Source organism: Schistocerca nitens, chromosome 9 (genome assembly GCF_023898315.1).
Source record: "Schistocerca nitens isolate TAMUIC-IGC-003100 chromosome 9, iqSchNite1.1, whole genome shotgun sequence".
Taxonomy (NCBI): Eukaryota; Metazoa; Arthropoda; class Insecta; order Orthoptera; family Acrididae; genus Schistocerca; species Schistocerca nitens.
The window spans coordinates 410,057,169-410,075,092 of record NC_064622.1 but is presented as its reverse complement, the minus strand read 5'-3'; positions in this window follow the sequence as shown (position 1 = coordinate 410,075,092).

The following is a 17,924-nucleotide window of genomic DNA, read 5'->3' as shown; positions in this document are numbered from 1 at the left end:
CAATTAGGTTACGTCATGGTCAGACAGAGATTCCGAAATCAGATACTGGATTGTAAGGCGTACCCAGGAGCAGATATAGACTCAGATCACAATATAGTAGTGATGAAGAGTAGGCTGAAGTTCAAGACATTAGTCAGGAAGAATCAATACGCAAAGAAGTGGGATACGGAAGTACTAAGGAATGACGAAATACGTTCTCTAACGCTATAGATACAGCAATAAGGAATAGCGCAGTAGGCAGTACAGTTGAAGAGGAATGGACATCTCTAAAAAGGGCCATCACAGAAGTTGGGAAGGAAAACATAGGTACAAAGAAGGTAGCTGCGAAGAAACCATGGCTAACAGAAGAACTACTTCAGTTGATTAATGAAAGGAGGAAGTACAAACATGTTCCGGGAAAATCAGGAATACAGAAATACAAGTCGCTGAGGAATGAAATAAATAGGAAGTGCAGGGAAGCTAAGACGAAATGGCTGCAGGAAAATGTGAAGACATCGAAAAAGATATGATTGTCGGAAGGACAGACTCAGCATACAGGAAAGTCAAAACAACCTTTGGTGACATTAAAAGCAACGGTGGTAACATTAAGAGTGCAATGGGAATTCCACTGTTAAATGCAGAGGAGAGAGCAGATAGGTGGAAAGAATACATTGAAAGCCTCTATGAGGGTGAAGATTTGTCTGATGTGATAGAAGAAGAAACAGGAGTCGATTTAGAAGAGATAGGGGATCCAGTATTAGAATCGGAATTTAAAAGAGCTTTGGAGTACTTACGGTCAAATAAGGCAGAAGGGATAGATAACATTCCATCAGAATTTCTAAAATCATTGGGGGAAGTGGCAACAAAAAGACTATTCACGTTTGTGTGTAGAATATATGAGTCTGGCGACATACCATCTGACTTTCGGAAAAGCATCATCCACACAATTCCGAAGACGGCAAGAGCTGACAAGTGCGAGAATTATCGCACAATCAGCTTAACAGCTCATGCATCGAATCTGCTTACAAGAATAATATACAGAAGAATGGAAAAGAAAATTGAGAATGCGCTAGGTGACGATCAGTTTGGCTTTAGGAAAAGTAAAGGGACGAGAGAGGCAATTCTGACGTTACGGCTAATAATGGAAGCAAGGCTAAAGAAAAATCAAGACACTTTCATAGGATTTGTCGACCTGGAAAAAGCGTTCGACAATATAAAATGGTGCAAGCTGTTCAAGATTCTGAAAAAATTAGGGGTAAGCTATAGGTAGAGACGGGTCATATACAATATGTACAACAACCAAGAGGGAATAATAAGAGTGGACGATCAAGAACGAAGTGCTCGTATTAAGAAGGGTGTAAGACAAGTCTGTAGCCTTTTGCCCCTACTCTTCAATCTGTACATCGAGGAAGCAATGATGGAAATAAAAGAAAGGTTCAGGAGTGGAATTAAAATACAAGGTGAAAGGATATCAATGATACGATTCGCTGATGACATTGCTATCCTGAGTGAAAGTGAAGAAGAAGTAAATAATCTGCTGAACGGAATGAACAGTCTAATGAGTACACAGTATGGTTTGAGAGTAAATCGGAGAAAGACGAAGGTAATGAGAAGTACTAGAAATGAGAACAGCGAGAAACTTAACATCAGGATTGATGGTCACGAAGTCAATGAAGTTAAGGAATTCTGCTACCTAGGCAGTAAAGTAACCAATGAAGGATGGAGCAAGGAGGACATCAAAAGCAGACTCGCTATGGCAAAAAAGGCATTTCTGGCCAAGAGAAGTCTACTAATATCAAATACCGGCCTTAATTTGAGGAAGAAATTTCTGAGGATGTACGTCTGGAGTACAGCATTGTATGGTAGTGAAACATGGGCTGTGGGAAAACCGGAACAGAAGAGAATCGAAGCATTTGAGATGTGGTGCTATAGACGAACGTTGAAAATTAGGTGAACTGATAAGGTAAGGAATGAGGAGGTTCTATGCAGAATCGGAGATGAAAGGAATATGTGGAAAACACTGATAAGGAGAAGGGACAGGATGATAGGACATCTGCTAAGACATGAGGGAATGACTTCCATGGTACTAGAGGGAGCTGTAGAGGGCGAAGACTGTAGAGGAAGACAGAGATTGGAATGCGTCAAGCAAATAATTGAGGACGTAGGTTGCAAGTGCTACTCTGAGATGAAGAAGTTAGCACAGGAAAGGAATTCGTGGCGGGCCGCATCAAACCAGTCAGTAGACTGATGACCAAAAAAAAAAATAAAAATGCTTGGTACCCTCCTTTACGCAACGTACAGTGGCTTGTGGAGTATCCATGTAGATCTACGCCATTGTAAGGCAACGGCACATTTGAGATTCATCAAAAAAACCGTGGATTTGTTGTGATAAATTGTCAGGTAATGACAAATGGGCGAGTAAAGCCTTCAGGAGGTCGTAGTACGAACTACAAAATCATATGTTTCGCAAGTTCAGCGTAGCATAGAGCATAGAGACGCCGAGGTACGAAGTAACGGGCAGGGGAATCACGTTTAGCCGTATCGTAACCGTTTTTTTACCTTTTCTTTTCCTAAAATGGTTTCAGTGTTTCTTATTAATTTAACAAAAATATTCGATGTTATTTAATTTTAAGTGTGCCACCTCCGGAGTGAAGTTTTTGTGAACTTTTATAGTCTCTTGTCCTTACTGACTGGCTGTGAAACTTTTCTTTTTTGTCTTACACCATTTATATGGATACTGAAATCTTTATTTATGTATACTGCAGAGGAAACATGGTGACTAGCATGTGTGATTTGGCACCAAAGTAACCGGCAATGGCCGAAATTGAGAAGATATAAAATGCCGACTGGTAATAGCAATGAAATTGTGAGAGATATATGCTAACATGGAATATAAATTTGTGTTTAAGCAAGTCCTTCTGGCAGATATTGGTCTCGCGTGTAGCCGTGTACGGAAGTTGAACGTCGACGATAATCCAGCCCAAACAAGAAGAGACTAGAAACTCTTTGAAATGTAGCGTTATAGAAGAATGGAGGTGATTAAATGGGTCGATCGAATAGCTAATGACGGGAAACGAATGCAGTTAGGAGAAAAGAAAATTATGTGGCATAACACAACACAGCAAGGGATCGGCTGACAGGATGCATTACGAGACATTAGGGAATCTTCAAGTTTGGTAATACAGTGTGCATGTTGGCGCTGTTAATGTATTACTCGTAGTTCTGGTTCGCACATTAGCGAATGAACAGTGTCTTCATCCTGAAGTTTTGCTATACTTGACCTTTCATACATTTTACTGTTCTTTCGATAGTATTCGATACAGAGCATGCTGTTATTCGTGGCCGGCCGTTATGGCCGAGCGGTTCTAGGCGCTTCAGTCCGGAACCGCGCGCCAGCTGCGGTCGCAGGTTCGAATCCTGCCTAGGGCATGAATGTGTGTGATGTCCTCAGGTTAGTTAGGTTTAAGAAGTTCTAAGTCTAGGGGTCTCATGACCTCCGATGTTAAGGCCCATAGTGCTTAGAGCAATCATCCGTTATTCGTGTGTTGTTTCACATACGGATTGTTAATTTGATTTGCGTGCCACATCTCGTACGACATAGTCCATAACGTTACTATATAATTATGAGCTTCATAATGATGTATTAGTCGGAATTGGTCACCAGCGCGGCATATACGAGGGCTATCCACAAAATTCGGCCGCCTGCGCCTTCAACCACGTGGTTACCTCTTCTTGAAGCTGTGCGTCGTCATCAAAACGCTGCATAGCCAACCACTTCTTCATTGCTGGGAATAAGTGGAAGTCGCTCGGTGGCAGGTCGGACTGTACGGCGGATGAGGAAACAACTCCCACTTAAGATTCGAGAACTTCACGAGTGGCATTTGCCGTGTGGGACCGGGCGTTGTCGTGAATCAGCAAGGTCTTTGAGCCCAACTTTCCCCCGCGCTTGTTTTGTGTTGCTCTTCTGAGGTTGTGCAGAGTTTGGCAATACCTTTGAGAGTTTATTGTAGTGCCTCTTTCCAGGAAATCCACAAAAATCGTATTTCTACCGGGTTACTGATTAACCACGTGGTTGAAGGCGCAGGCGGCCGAGTTTTACGACGAAGGAATTTCCAAGCTCGTCCATCGCTACGATAAGTGCCTTAATTTAAATGGCAACTATGTAGAAAAGTAGTATTTAAGTGTGGCTTTCATCTGTATATAATAAAAAAAAATTTCCATTACTTTATTTATTTTTAATTCCAAAACGTAAGGTACTTTGTGGATAGCCCTCGTAAATAAATAAACAGCCTAGAATGAACAATGTTTTCTTGTACTAAGTACTAACGTTCTCTAGGTGTTCTCCCACACGCTTCAGTCGGATTGCCACAGAGTATGGCGTGGTTCATCCCACGACATCACTCTAGAATCATCTACTGTCCAATGTTGTCGCTCTTTACACCACCTGTTTACACCGCGTCACTTGTCGTTTACCGAAATATCTGGCTTATGAAGACCTGCAGGACGCACAGGCCTTGTGCTAGGTGGAATACAGGGTGTTCGAAAAGGCTTTCCCTGATTACATAAATTGATTAATTCAGGCTAGAAGTAAGATACAATTATGAAACTGGTGTCTAATTGTTTACAAACTATCAAAGTTTTTTTCACACATCAGTAAACTTCAACTTCCGTTGTTGCCCAAGGACAGTACACGTGGATAGGACTTCGCGGTCGAAATGGTATCACGTATTGAGGACGATGGTGGTTATCTTAGACGAATTGCCTTTTCTATCGAAGCGACCTTTTTTGTTAATGGAGCAGTGAATCGCTATAATGTGCGCATTTGGGGTTCACAACCCCCTGGCGAGGTCATGGAGTGCACCATAGGCAGTCCAAAGGTGAATGTTTGGTGCGCGCTATTGCACGATCGAATTATCGGGCCATTCTTCTTCGCTGAGGCTACCATCACGTCTGCAGTGTATCTGGACATGTTGCAACTGTATGCTGTTCCTCAGCTGCTTCAGTATCACCCGGATGTCTTGTTTCAGCAAGACGGTGCACCGCCTCATTGGGGTTTGGACGTCCGTGCCTATCTTGATACGACCTTTCCTGGGTGATGGATTAGTCGTGATGGGCCAACGGTTTGGCCTCCACGCTCTCCTGACATAACCCCATTAGACTTCTTTTTATGGGGTTATGTCAAGGACGAGGTCTACCGAGCACGTGTACCAGATCTTGAAACCCTGAGGCAACGGATAACCACAGTCGTTGAATCGATCCCTCCTGTGATGTTGGCTAATGTGTGGACGGAAATTCAATATCGCTTAGATGTGCTACGTACTACCAAGGGTGCTCATGTGGAAGTTTTCTGATGCGTGAAAAAACTTTGTAGTTTGTAATCAATTAGACACCAGTTTCATATTTGTATCTTACTTCTAGCCTGGGTTGCCAATTTATATAACCAGGGAAAGACTTTTCGGACAGCCTGTACTTCTAGCAAGCACTTCAGAGTTTTGGAGTGATTCCTTCCATTAGTTTCATATGACTTTTTACAACCACCCTGTGCACTGCTCGACGCACCTATCCACAAGTACATCACGGCTGCCTGGTCTTAGTTTAGATGCGGTAGTTTCTTCGCGTTACAACTTCATAATTACATAACCAACAACAGACGTGGGCAGCATTATGAGGATTAAAATGTCCATGATATGTTACTCAGGTGACATCTAATGACTAATCCACCTTCGAAGTCAACCCCCGGTGCTACCGCTTCTGTGCTACCAACAAAACACTCCCATCATCAACTTTTTATTGGTTACGCGAGGCGTTCGGATACTTTTGATCAGATGGTGTGAGAGGTTAAGGCCTGCCATTCCTCAGGGCGGTGCTTTGAAACGCGAACACCTAAAGGTTACGGAAATGCCAACATGTGACCAGTTAATACGATCAAAATTATAGCATTATATTTCCAAAGCAAGCGCGTTATCAACACTTTGAACGAAGTTTTGGCGTCTGGGTTTTGCTCAGCCCTCCTTTTTTCCGGAAGCACGTAATAGGGGTTTCTCACCAGATCTCTGAATGATGACAACTTCATGAACGAGACGGGGTAAGAGACACCTTGATAGGTAACGGACCACAAGTTTTACGAGCACAACTTAATGAAGATGGCAATAAAAACAAAAAAAAATTGATGGAGTTGAATGTCTTGCACAAACGAGGTCAGAACACAGGGTGGCTGCGAATTACAGCGTCAAAATTTCGGAGTTTTTTCTTTGTTGTCTGGACTTGTAGGCCGAGTACTTTTGATGAAAGAAGTAGTGGTCTTCCTGGCTTCCTTATACATTAATGAGGTGCGGTTTTGTTTGATACAAAAGTGTATCATTTTCAGTACCGAACGCTGCCACATACGATAGTGCACTTTAAAAGAGTAAATAAAAGTATTTTCTTTCTATTATTTCCGTTTCCCAAACGAGGATGATCATTCAAAATCGAAATCAGCGCCTTCAGGGAACAAATTCGCATATACACTGTAGCGCCAAAGAATCTTGTACAGGCATGCGTATTCAAATACAGAGATATACGTGGGATATTCGGAAAGTAGGTTCTGATCGGTCAAGAAATAGAAACCCCTGAGAAAATCTAATAAAGCTTTGCACATGTGTGTTCGACAGTGTTTTTAGTATGCCTGTCGGTTACATCACTTCAGTCTTTTCAGTTCTGAGCACATGGTGAGCGCATAAAGATCTGTAGAAAATAGTGCCTCCCGCCAAATATGAGGTCATGGTGAGAGATTTCGCCTGATGTTATGCAGCCCACATTACAGAACTGTCATACGGTTCCTACTATGTGAGAATTCTCGGTCGCAATCTGCAGGGGCAATGAAAATGTTCGTTGTTGTTGTTGTTGTGGTCTTCAGTCCTTATACTGGTTTGATGCAGCTCTCCATGCTACTCTATCCTGTGCAAGCTTCATCTCCCAGTACCTACTGCAGCCTACATCCTTCTGAATCTGCTTAGTGTATTCATCTCTTGGTCTCCCTCCACGATTTTTACCCTCCACGCTGCCCTCCAATACTAAATTGGTGATCCCGTGATGTCTCAGAACACGTCCTACCAACTGATCCCTTCTTCTAGTCAAGTTGTGCCACAAGTTCCTCTTCTCCCCAATTCTATTCAATACCTCCTCATTAGTTATGTGATCTACCCACCTAATCTTCAACATTCTTCTGTAGCACCACGTTTCGAAAGCTTCTATTCTCTTCTTGTCTAAACTATTTATCGTCCACGTTTCACTTCCATACATTGCAACACTCCATGCAGTTCGTAGTGTTCGTAGAATGAAATTTTCACTTTACAGCAGAGTGTGAGCTGATATGAAACTTCCTGGCAGATTAAAACTGTCTGCCGGACCGAGACTCGAACTCGGGACCTTTGCCTTCGCGGAAGGCAAAGGTCCTGAGTTTGAGTCTCGGTCCGGCAAACAGTTTTAATCTGCCAGGAAGGTTCGGGAAGTGTTTCACCACCCGCACTACAGCACTTAGTTGGCTCCGTCTGTGTTTCATCTCTGCTCATATTAACTACTGGCTGTGAAGACAACATTTTTGCACAGACAACGAGCTATATATGGAGCGTAGAAAATTGGCGGGAAGCACAGGCGGCTGTCTTCTATGTCGAGAGTATTGGAAAGTTGGTACACCGCTATGTCAAATGCCTAAGTCGGAGTGGATGCTATGTAGAGCAGTGGCAGGAAGCTGTACCTAACTGTTGCAGATAAAATGTTTCTGATTTTCAAAGTGGTTTTCATTTCGCGATCAATCGGAATTTTCTTTCCTAATAGCCCTAGTGTAAACAGCAGAATATGTCGCTGCTCTCGGCAACACCTATATAAGGCACCAAGTGTCTGGTGCAGTTGTTACGTCCGTTACTACTGCTACCGTGGCAGGTTACCAACAATTAAATGAGTTTGTCGTGTGATAGTCGGCGCACAAGCGATGGGACACAGCATCTCCGAGGTAGCGGTGAAGTGGCGATTTTCCCTTATGACCATTTCACGACTGTACCATGAATATCAGGATTCCGGTAAAAAAATCAAATCTCAGATATCGCTGCGGCCGGAAATAGATCTTTCAGGAACGGGTCCAACGACGACTGAAGAGAATCGTTCAACAAACCGTAAGTGCAACTCTTCCGCAAATTGCTGCAGATTTCAATGCTGGACCATCAACAAGTGTCAGCGTGTGAACCATTCAACGAAACATCACCGATATGGGCTTTCGGAGCCGAAGGCCCACTCGTGTATCGTTGACGACTGCACGACACAAAGCTTTACACCTCGCCTGGGCCCGTCAACACCGACACTGGACTTTTGATGACTGGAAAGATGTTGCCTGGTCGGACGAGTCTAGTTTCAATTTGTATCGAGTGAATGGACGTGTGCGGGTTTGGAGACAACGTCATGAATCCATGTACTCTACATGTCAGAAGGGGACTGTCCAAGCTTGTGGACGCTCTGTAACGGTGTGAGGCGTGTGCAGTTGGAGTGATATGGGACCTCTGACACGTCTGGATACGACTCTGACAGGAGACACGTACGTAAACATCCCGTATGATCACCTGCATCCATTCATGTCCATTGTGCACTCAGATGGACTTCGGCAATTCGAGGAGGAAAATGCGACACCCCACACGTCGAAAATTCCTACAAAGTGGCACCAAGAACACTCTTCTGAGTTTAAACACTTCGGTTGGCCACCAAACTCCCAGACATGAACGTTATTGAGCATATCAGGGATGCCTTGGAATGTGCTGTTCAAAAGACATCTTCACCCTCTCGTACTGTTACGGATTTATGGACAGCTTGCAGGATCCATGGTGTCAGTTCTCTCCGGCACTACTTCAGACATTAGTCGCGTCCGTGCCACTTCGTGTTGCGACACTTTCGTGTGCTCACTGGGGCCCTCCACGATATTAGGCAGGAGTGCCAGTTTCTTTGGCTCTTCGCTGTATATTGCGGAGCCATAAGTATTGTGCATGTTGTAGTTTAAGTGTGTCAGTTTACGCCATTAACTGAATTACATTCTTCATACCAATTCTCGCAGTTCATGAAGGGCTCCTTTTGTTATGTTAAAAGTAATCTATAAAACGTCTAATACTAGATAAAGGAATTAAATAATCGTCATACTGTAAATATCTGCAAAAAAACACACAATCACTAACTGTGAATCCCCAACTGGCGTTAAAGGATTACATTTTCGCTATAGATTAGGCAGCCAGTGATTTAAAGAGCGACGACTGGTTGTGAACAGTCTCGCACAATAAACTTTGTATGTCAAGTGTTTTTAAGAACAAAGTAATTTCGGCACTGTCATCAGCTACAAAGCCAAAAGGTCAAAGTTTTGTATTATAAAATAAACTTTGTTTTAACAGACTATCAGAAGTAGTTTGCATTTTTATATTATTGCCATGTTTTTTTCAGTGCCCAGTAGGGAATTCAGTTAATGCTATTCAGAAATAACTGTTATGGGAGTACCACATACGATTCTATACCGTCAAAACACTTGCGCAGCCTCCGACTTCGTTTATCTCAAAATCACCTGCATTTTATTCTATGTTAGAAAGATTTCTCAGGCAAAGCGGGATGAGGACACAAAGGCGTGGATGTGATGGTAGCAGTTCTGTAGAAGTAATAAGACAGAGCGATGTTCATCGACTGGATTTCATCTACATCTACATACATACTCCGCAATCCACCATACGGTGCGTGGCGGAGGGTACCTCGTACCACAACTAGCATCTTCTCTCCCTGTTCCACTCCCAAACAGAACGAGGGAAAAATGACTGCGTATATGCCTTTGTATGAGCCCTAATCTCTCTTATCTTATCTTTCTGGTCTTCTGTAAGTTGGCGGCAGTAAAATTGTACTGCAGTCAGCCTCAAATGCTGGTTCTCTAAATTTCCTCAGTAGCGATTCACGAAAAGAACGCCTCCTTTCCTCTAGAGACTAGTACCCGAGTTCCTGAAGCATTTCCGTAACACTCGCGTGATGATCAAACCTACCAGTAACAAATCTAGCAGCCCGCCTCTGAATTGCTTCTATGTCTTCCCTCAATCCGACCTGATAGGGATCCCAAACGCTCGAGCAGTACCCAAAAATAGGTCGTATTAGTGTTTTATAAGCGGTCTCCTTTACAGATGAACCACATCTTCCCAAAATTCTACTAATGAACCGAAGACGACTATCCGCCTTCCCCACAACTGCGATTACGTGCTTGTCGCACTTCATATCGCTCTGCAATGTTACGCCCAAATATTTATTCGACGTGACTGTGTCAAGCGCTACACTACTAATGGAGTATTCAAACATTACGGGATTCTTTTTCCTATTCATCTGCATTAATTTACATTTATCTATATTTAGAGTTAGCTGCCATTCTTTACACCAATCACAAATCCTGTCCAAGTCATCTTCTATCCTCCTACAGTCACTCAACGACGACACCTTCCCGTACACCACGGCATCATCAGCAAAGAGCCGCACATTGCTATCCACCCTATCCAAAAGATCATTTATGTAGATAGAAAACAACAGCGGACCTACCACACTTCCCTGGGGCACTCCAGATGATACCCTCACCTCTTATGAACACTCACCAGCGAGGACAACGTACTGGGTTCTATTACTTAAGAGGTCTTCGAGCCACTCACATACTTGGGAACCAATCCTATATGCTCCTACCTTGGTTAAGAGTCTGCAGTGGGGCACCGAGTCAAACGCTTTCCGGAAGTCAAGGAATATGGCATCCGTCTGATACCCTTCATCCATGGTTCGCAAGATATCAGCCTACGAATAACTCGAAACTACGGGTCGGCTGACATTCGGGACGGGTGGCGAGGTGCGCTGCGGAAAGAACTCCTTGGTTCCGTGGGTAACGATCCCTGCTGTCTGTCCCCTAATACGTGCAGAGTTTGAGAAGTCGGACTGCCGTTTGCGTATTGACCGGAGTGCGACTGCGCTGCACCGCTGTCGCACGCGGTCACGTCGCTCGGGCCCTCTTGCTGCCATGTCCTGATCTAGTCGCCCCAGAATTCCGGCCGATGCTAATTGCTTTCCTTACATGCTACAGACGTAAACAGGTACACAAATTTTAATTTTTGTGCTCGCCCAGAAACACATTATACACAATGCCTGACAAAACGAAGTACCCAACAGACAGTCGGATATCAGTTTAACTTCGCACACGTATACACCAGCGGCGGATATGTAACCGCGTCATTGATGGTTAAAATGTGTGTTCATACAGTGTCTCTGTCCTCATACTACAGCGTTATTCGGACATGCATGCAGACGTTGGCACTGATGATTGCAGCTGTGGTAAACATTAGGGAATAGACTGGCATTCAGCGATTAAGCATTGTTTTTGCGACTAATGAAAATTTGTGCCGGACACTGACCCGAACACGGATTTCTCGCGTTGACCACTTCGGCTATCCGAGCACGTCTACAAGTCGTAGACTCTCACGTGTGGTTGTTTGGATCGGTACCGACCATTTACTTCAGGATCACACTATTGTCGAAGGATCACTGGAAACGCTCATATCCATTAAATATCTGAGAGTCTGAGTACCGAGTGATTTAAAGAAGAACGACCACATAAAACTAATCTCACGTAAGACGCATACCAAAGTAAGATTCAGTGGAAGAATCTTCCGGGACTGCAGTCCACTTACAAAGCACGTAGTTTACAAAACCGTCATTTAACGAGTACTTGAAAATTAGTCGATATACGGGGGCTCTCCGACAGTATGGTGTCTGCTTTATGGTGTTTGAGGTTGGCATAAATGGTCATTTTTTCAACATGAAAAAATCGTTTTTCGTCGGTTATTTCATCAGTCCAAATGCCGATACATGCGTGTGCCTAATTGAGTTCATCGTAAGTCGCTATCTAATTGAAAATTGACATATTGAGAACGTAGACTGTAGTACAAGTGTAAGGTCTACGATTTAAACAGCAACCGGCCACAAGTATGGTTTTAGAAAGTTCATTTACATCAAACCATTACCATTTTCAAATTTTATTACAAATACACTTTCAGATGGCTTTTATAGATTTCCTCTCATTCCTCCTGGGATCTCATTCTGTTCTTTATACAAGTTTGGTGCGCTTAAGTAAACAAGTAGTTGTTCGTTCACACTTCTGTAAACTTACGAGACACATTTCCTGTATAACCTTTACAGAAAAATTCATAGAAGAGCTTTAAAATTATTGAAACGCCAAACGCTCTATCGGTGTCACTTTGTCACAATGCTATCAGAACATTTTTAGTGTAACTTCCGTCGCCGAGCCTCATCTTTCGGACATCTCGAAGTTCCAAATGGCTCTGAACACTATGGGACTTAACATCTGAGGTCATCAGTCCCCTAGAACTTAGAACTACTTAAACCTAACTAACCTAAGGACATCACACGCAGCCATGCCCGAGGCAGGATTCGAACCTGCGACAGTAGCGTCCGCGCGGTTCCAGACTGAAGCGCCTAGAACCGCTCGGCCACACCGGCCGGCCATCTCGAAGTTCGCTTACTGTGTATACGTACGTGTACTCTTCGTGAGTGAATCCATTAAGCAGCTGTTTCTGAAGGTTGCGAGTGTTACGATTTTCTCTCGGGACAGCAAGACGTGACAACGTGCGAAGATGATCCACTCGCATCTTTGCTTCGTCACGTCAGCAATCGTGGCGTTTGTTGCGAACTAATCACAGATGCCTTGACACGTAGCTTACAGTCTTGTTGATGGTTCTTCTGTATGCTTAAAGGTAGTCCCAGTATGGTACTACATTTGTAAGGGTAATCTGTCATCTATCGAACACGTATTGGCTTACAGACTCTAAAAATCTTTCGTCTTACAACGAAGAACATAGGGATATCCCAGCATTTCGGCTGGCGTTACTTCCTTGGTACTTGTCACGGCAGAAATTGGTGGAATCATTGATCGCTAAGCAATCCGTAAATAATTACTGTGAAGAAATTTTCGCAATATCATTTAGCACCCTACTCTACCAGATGCACCATATTGTATCGACTATCTAATATTCCTATCTTCGTTATCGACGATCTCACAATTACAATGCTTACTATTCATCGAAGTTCTATGAATTCAGAATGGGTATGTGCGATGTTGTTTGTCTTTTGTGTCTTAATTGCGTAATAATTTACAGTTTGATATTTCATTTATTTTCTTGATGATTCTTGTCTCAAGCAACATGTGTAACTCTGAATAGCTAAGGTATTAATGCCTGTTGTCTATATATTTTTTGCACACAAAATGACATGTTTTGCGTATAATGTGGAGAAATAATGAATTGACCTTCAAGAAACTGGCTACAAAATTTTAATTGTGATTTTTTTTTTCTGTTTCAGGTAAATATGGCTAGATACTACAGGCTTAAGATAACGTGGTACGTAAAATCAAAATGTGTATAAAGTCAGGTAGGTGTCTGAGGAACCCGCAAAACATAATTTCAGTAACAGGAATTTTTGGAATTTGGAGTTTCATGTTTGAGAATTACTTTTTTCCCCCTAAATATCCAGTAAAGTCTTCCCTGCTATTCTTGTGCCTTAGAACGGAGCGAAGTGGCAACGAGAATACACATGGGACCCGCAATCTGGAAGATCTCGGTTCAAATTCTTGTTGATTCATCCAGATTTTATTTTTCTTTCATGTCCTTAAAACACGACAAATGCCGGGAATAACACCTTTGACATAGAATGGAGCGACCTGTAGCTTCATTATTGTCCAATTCGATGGACTAATAACGCTGCCAACGGATGTAGCACCTCGCTGAATTTCCTAGAAACGAGAGTTCTTTCTTCGTTCTCTTCTTCCACAGCCGGTATTACTCTCTTCCCGTGCAGAGAGGTGACAAAATTCATGTATTATCTCCTAAGATCGTGACAGACTTGGTTTTTCCCTGCGTGGCGCAGCAATTTGACGTGGCATGGGCTCAACAAGTCGTTGGAAGTCCCATGGAGAAACAATGAGTCATGCTACACCCGAAGCAGTCCGTAATTGCGGAACTGTTGCTGTTGCAGGATTTTGTAGAGGAACTGACCTCCCGATTATGTCCCATAAGTGTCCGATGTGATTCATGCCTGGCTTTCTGCGTGGACAGATCAGTAACTCGAATTGTCCAGAATGTTCTTCAAACATGTTGCGAATAATTGTTGTACGTGGACAAAATCATGCGGCATGTCTCACCGTACTTGCTGTAATTTAGTTTTTGAGATACATTCCACAGCAAGAAAGATACTCCTGTTAATTCAGTATTTCTTTTCAAGTGACGTTTTGTCACGAGTAGCTGACGCATTGTTTTAATGTACATTTAAGCAATGAACTGTTTCGGTTTTAGCAGCGAGTTTTTGAAGTTCACAGAGCAATTGGATATCAGTGATTGTGTTACAAAATCGAAATTTTTAATTGCAAGCTATACACGGATATTAATTTTTACCATCATGGTGAACGCGAGCAAAAAATACTGTTTTGTTAATATATATAAAATCATATGCTCTTTATTTAACTCATGGTTCTAATGCTCATAGAATATGTTCTTAGAACATAGAATACAGTACCGTCTCGGTTTAAAATGGCTCTGAGCACTACGGGACTTAACTTCTGAGGTCATCAGTCCCCTAGAACTTAGAACTACTCAAACCTAACTAAGGACATCACACACATCCATACCCGAGGCAGGATTCGAACCTGCGACCGTAGCGGTCGCGACCCCGGCCGCCCATTACGGTCTCGAAGGTTCTACACTTTCCAAAAAACGTCATCAGAGTTACGCAGATAGCAGTAATTCGAATGTAGTACCTGAGAAGAATGGAGCAGAGTTCAGTTTTTTAACGAGTTTATGGTAGGCTTTATGACTGAGCACCACTAACGCCTGTTTCCACCTCTGCAGCGGTTGATGGCGCACGGGCGCGTGTGAGGTAGCCTCATGTTACGCACTTCTGTCCTTATGCTGTTTCCCGCCAGAGCTCGCGGGAAGTACAAAGGCTTCGCTCTGTGCGCAACAGGAAACCTGCAAACTTGGCGGCTTACATGTCTTTACAAGGCCCGCTCTGTCAGCTGTGAATTTCGTTTTCGGCTATCTGGGCCTTGGAGGGCCTCGGTCAGCGAACCCCGACGTGAATGAATGGCGGTGGCATTGACGTAAGTTAAACGAGAACACATCACTAGTCCAGTAAACTTGATTGTGCGATATGTTACCCTTTCCGGATGGATATGTTTAAACACTAGCTGCATAGATAGCGAAACTCATACTGAATATTAACAAAAAAAAAAAATGGTCTGTGTACTGGTTCTGTACTTACTGTATATTTTTCTGCTACTCTTTCCACCCTTTATACCATTTTTTTCTTCTATAATCAATGAACCCTGTTCTCCTTTCCTACTTCCCCCTACCCCTCTCCACCTCCCAACGCATCCCCCTCCACAGTCTCACATTTCCCTATTCTTTGCCTGCACGCCATTATTCCCTATTAGCTTCACCTCTTACAACAAACTTTTAGTCAAACTGGTCCATTTTAGTAGAGTCATCTTTTTTGTCTTTGTTATTCTACACTTGACGTGTTGGCCATGTAAACATAATTTTGTTATTGTTACTAAAAGCATGCAACCTGTTCGTGTAGCACCTTCACATGTGCGCGCATAAAGTTATTCTGATGTTTACTTTTGTAAACCAGATTACATATATGTGTTTGTAATGAATCACGGTTGTTTTTCCAATATTTGACGTCTCTCATTTTGTTGCACACGATATCTTTGTGCGCTGCCTGCACCCTTCCTACATAGAGCCCAGCATTTGTTGATGGTTGTTACGTAAGGTTTGTTCACCTTGTATGCCAAGAGATTTTCAATTGATATTTGTACAATTCGTACTTGTTTAGTACATAGTCTGTAACCTTCGTAAAAAAAAGACATTTTTGTATACATCTACATGGATACTCTGATAATCACATTTAAGTGCGTGGCAGAGGGTCAAAACGAAACGTTAGATATAACGCATATAACGCCTATAGCGCCTGCTTGTAATCCCGCCCTCTGACGGCTAACCCTGTCTTCTTTCCCCCTTCGTCTTCCTACGATAGGTAGTAGTCTGTCAGCTTATGTTACGTACACGTCTAGTAACACTAATATACTGTGATACACTGTGCACTTAGGTAGGTTTTCAAGTATTGCATTTTGCAATTAGTTACTACGTGTTATTTTCTCGTGTTCTATGCCCAAATTTGTTCTCTTGTTACTTTTTAGATATCTGGTGATGGAAAGAGATTCGAAACACGTCATCTGAGCAGTTCGAGTAATAGTCGTTTTTCAAAGGCTGTGTGATCTTTTTTTGAAGCGACGTATTCAGTTCCAACATCATTAGTCGTTGAATTGTATACTCTTCTCCTGATTGAATTGTGTTTTCTTTTCCTGATTGAGGAAAACTATGCAGAAATTAAAGATTCATCTTGGTGTGAACCTGTTGGTGAAGTATTCCGCTACCCCCCCCCCTCTCTCACTCTCTGTCTCTCTCTCTCTCTCTCTCTCTCTCTCTCTCTCTCTTTCCCCACCTTCCCACCCCCTTCCCCTAATAAGTTACCATTTTCTCCGCCATACTACTCTCACACGTAACAAAATATTTGATAACAATTCATCTTAGATTTCGTTGCTGTGAATTTGTGCACAATCACTTCATAAAGTAATTCTTAGTCTTTTTATGTCCGTTTCGTACGGGTCGTGTTGCGGCGCTGTAACATAGTAACACGGGGACAGTCAAGTGATTATCGAGGGAACGAACAAGTACTAACAGGTATGTATACCATCACCGGCTTCTTTGTACGTACAGCTGCATGACTTGCTAGTTTGCACTTTATCAGTCACTATAGTTTCCGCAAGATGGCGTTGTATGAGCGTATATCGACCCGTACTCTCACACAGGACAATCTTGTTAAAAGGTGGAGACATCTCTGATATAATGAACTGGTTGGTTACAAGATGCACTCGTAGGCTTTTAAGGATTTGACAGTTCTCACAGCTTTTATGTAGCGCCAGGTATCGGCACAGGTAATTTGAAAACATAAAATCTCCCACTACGTCGATTTGTATTTCTGCGTTGTTTGAGACTAGCACAGTCGTAGAGGACAAAAACTGGAGGGGAAGACGGATGTTTTAAAACACAGGGTGACTTATCGATATGTATGGAAAAAATGAAGTGATGCATAGATAAACTGAAACTAATGGAAAAGTTACGTACAATTTTTCATGCAAACCTGTATTTAAGGAACCATCGCTACATTTTTGCAAGTCACAAATGACAAACCTGATCATCACAAGACTCGTTTTTTCAGTGTGTCTCGATGACTCAGTGGTAGTGGGCACGGTAGCTCAGCGTTTCGATCAGATTCCAAGGTCACGTGTACGATCCCTGGTCAGTCTCAGGATTTTCATCTGTCACTTATCACTGTCACTTTCCATTTTCCTTTTCAAGTCATGAATAGTTAGCCGGAAGAACGATTGCTGGTAACCCTTAATTTGAAACGAATCTCTCTAATTGTAGGAGGAAGCAATATACAGGGTGTTACAAAATGGTACGGCCAAACTTTCAGGAAACATTCCTCACACACAAATAAAGAAAAGATGTTATGTGGACATGTGTCCGGAAACGCTTAATTTCCTTGTTAGAGCTCATTTTAGTTTCGTCAGTATGTACTGTACTTCCTCGATTCACCGCCAGTTGGCCCAATTGAAGGAAGGTAATGTTGACTTCGGTGCTTGTGATGACATGCGACTCATTGCTCTACAGTACTAGCATCGAGAACATCAGTACCTAGCATCAACAGGTTAGTGTTCATCACGAACGTGGTTTTGCAGTCAGTATAATGTTTACAAATGCGGGGTTGGCAGATGCCCATTTGATGTATGGATT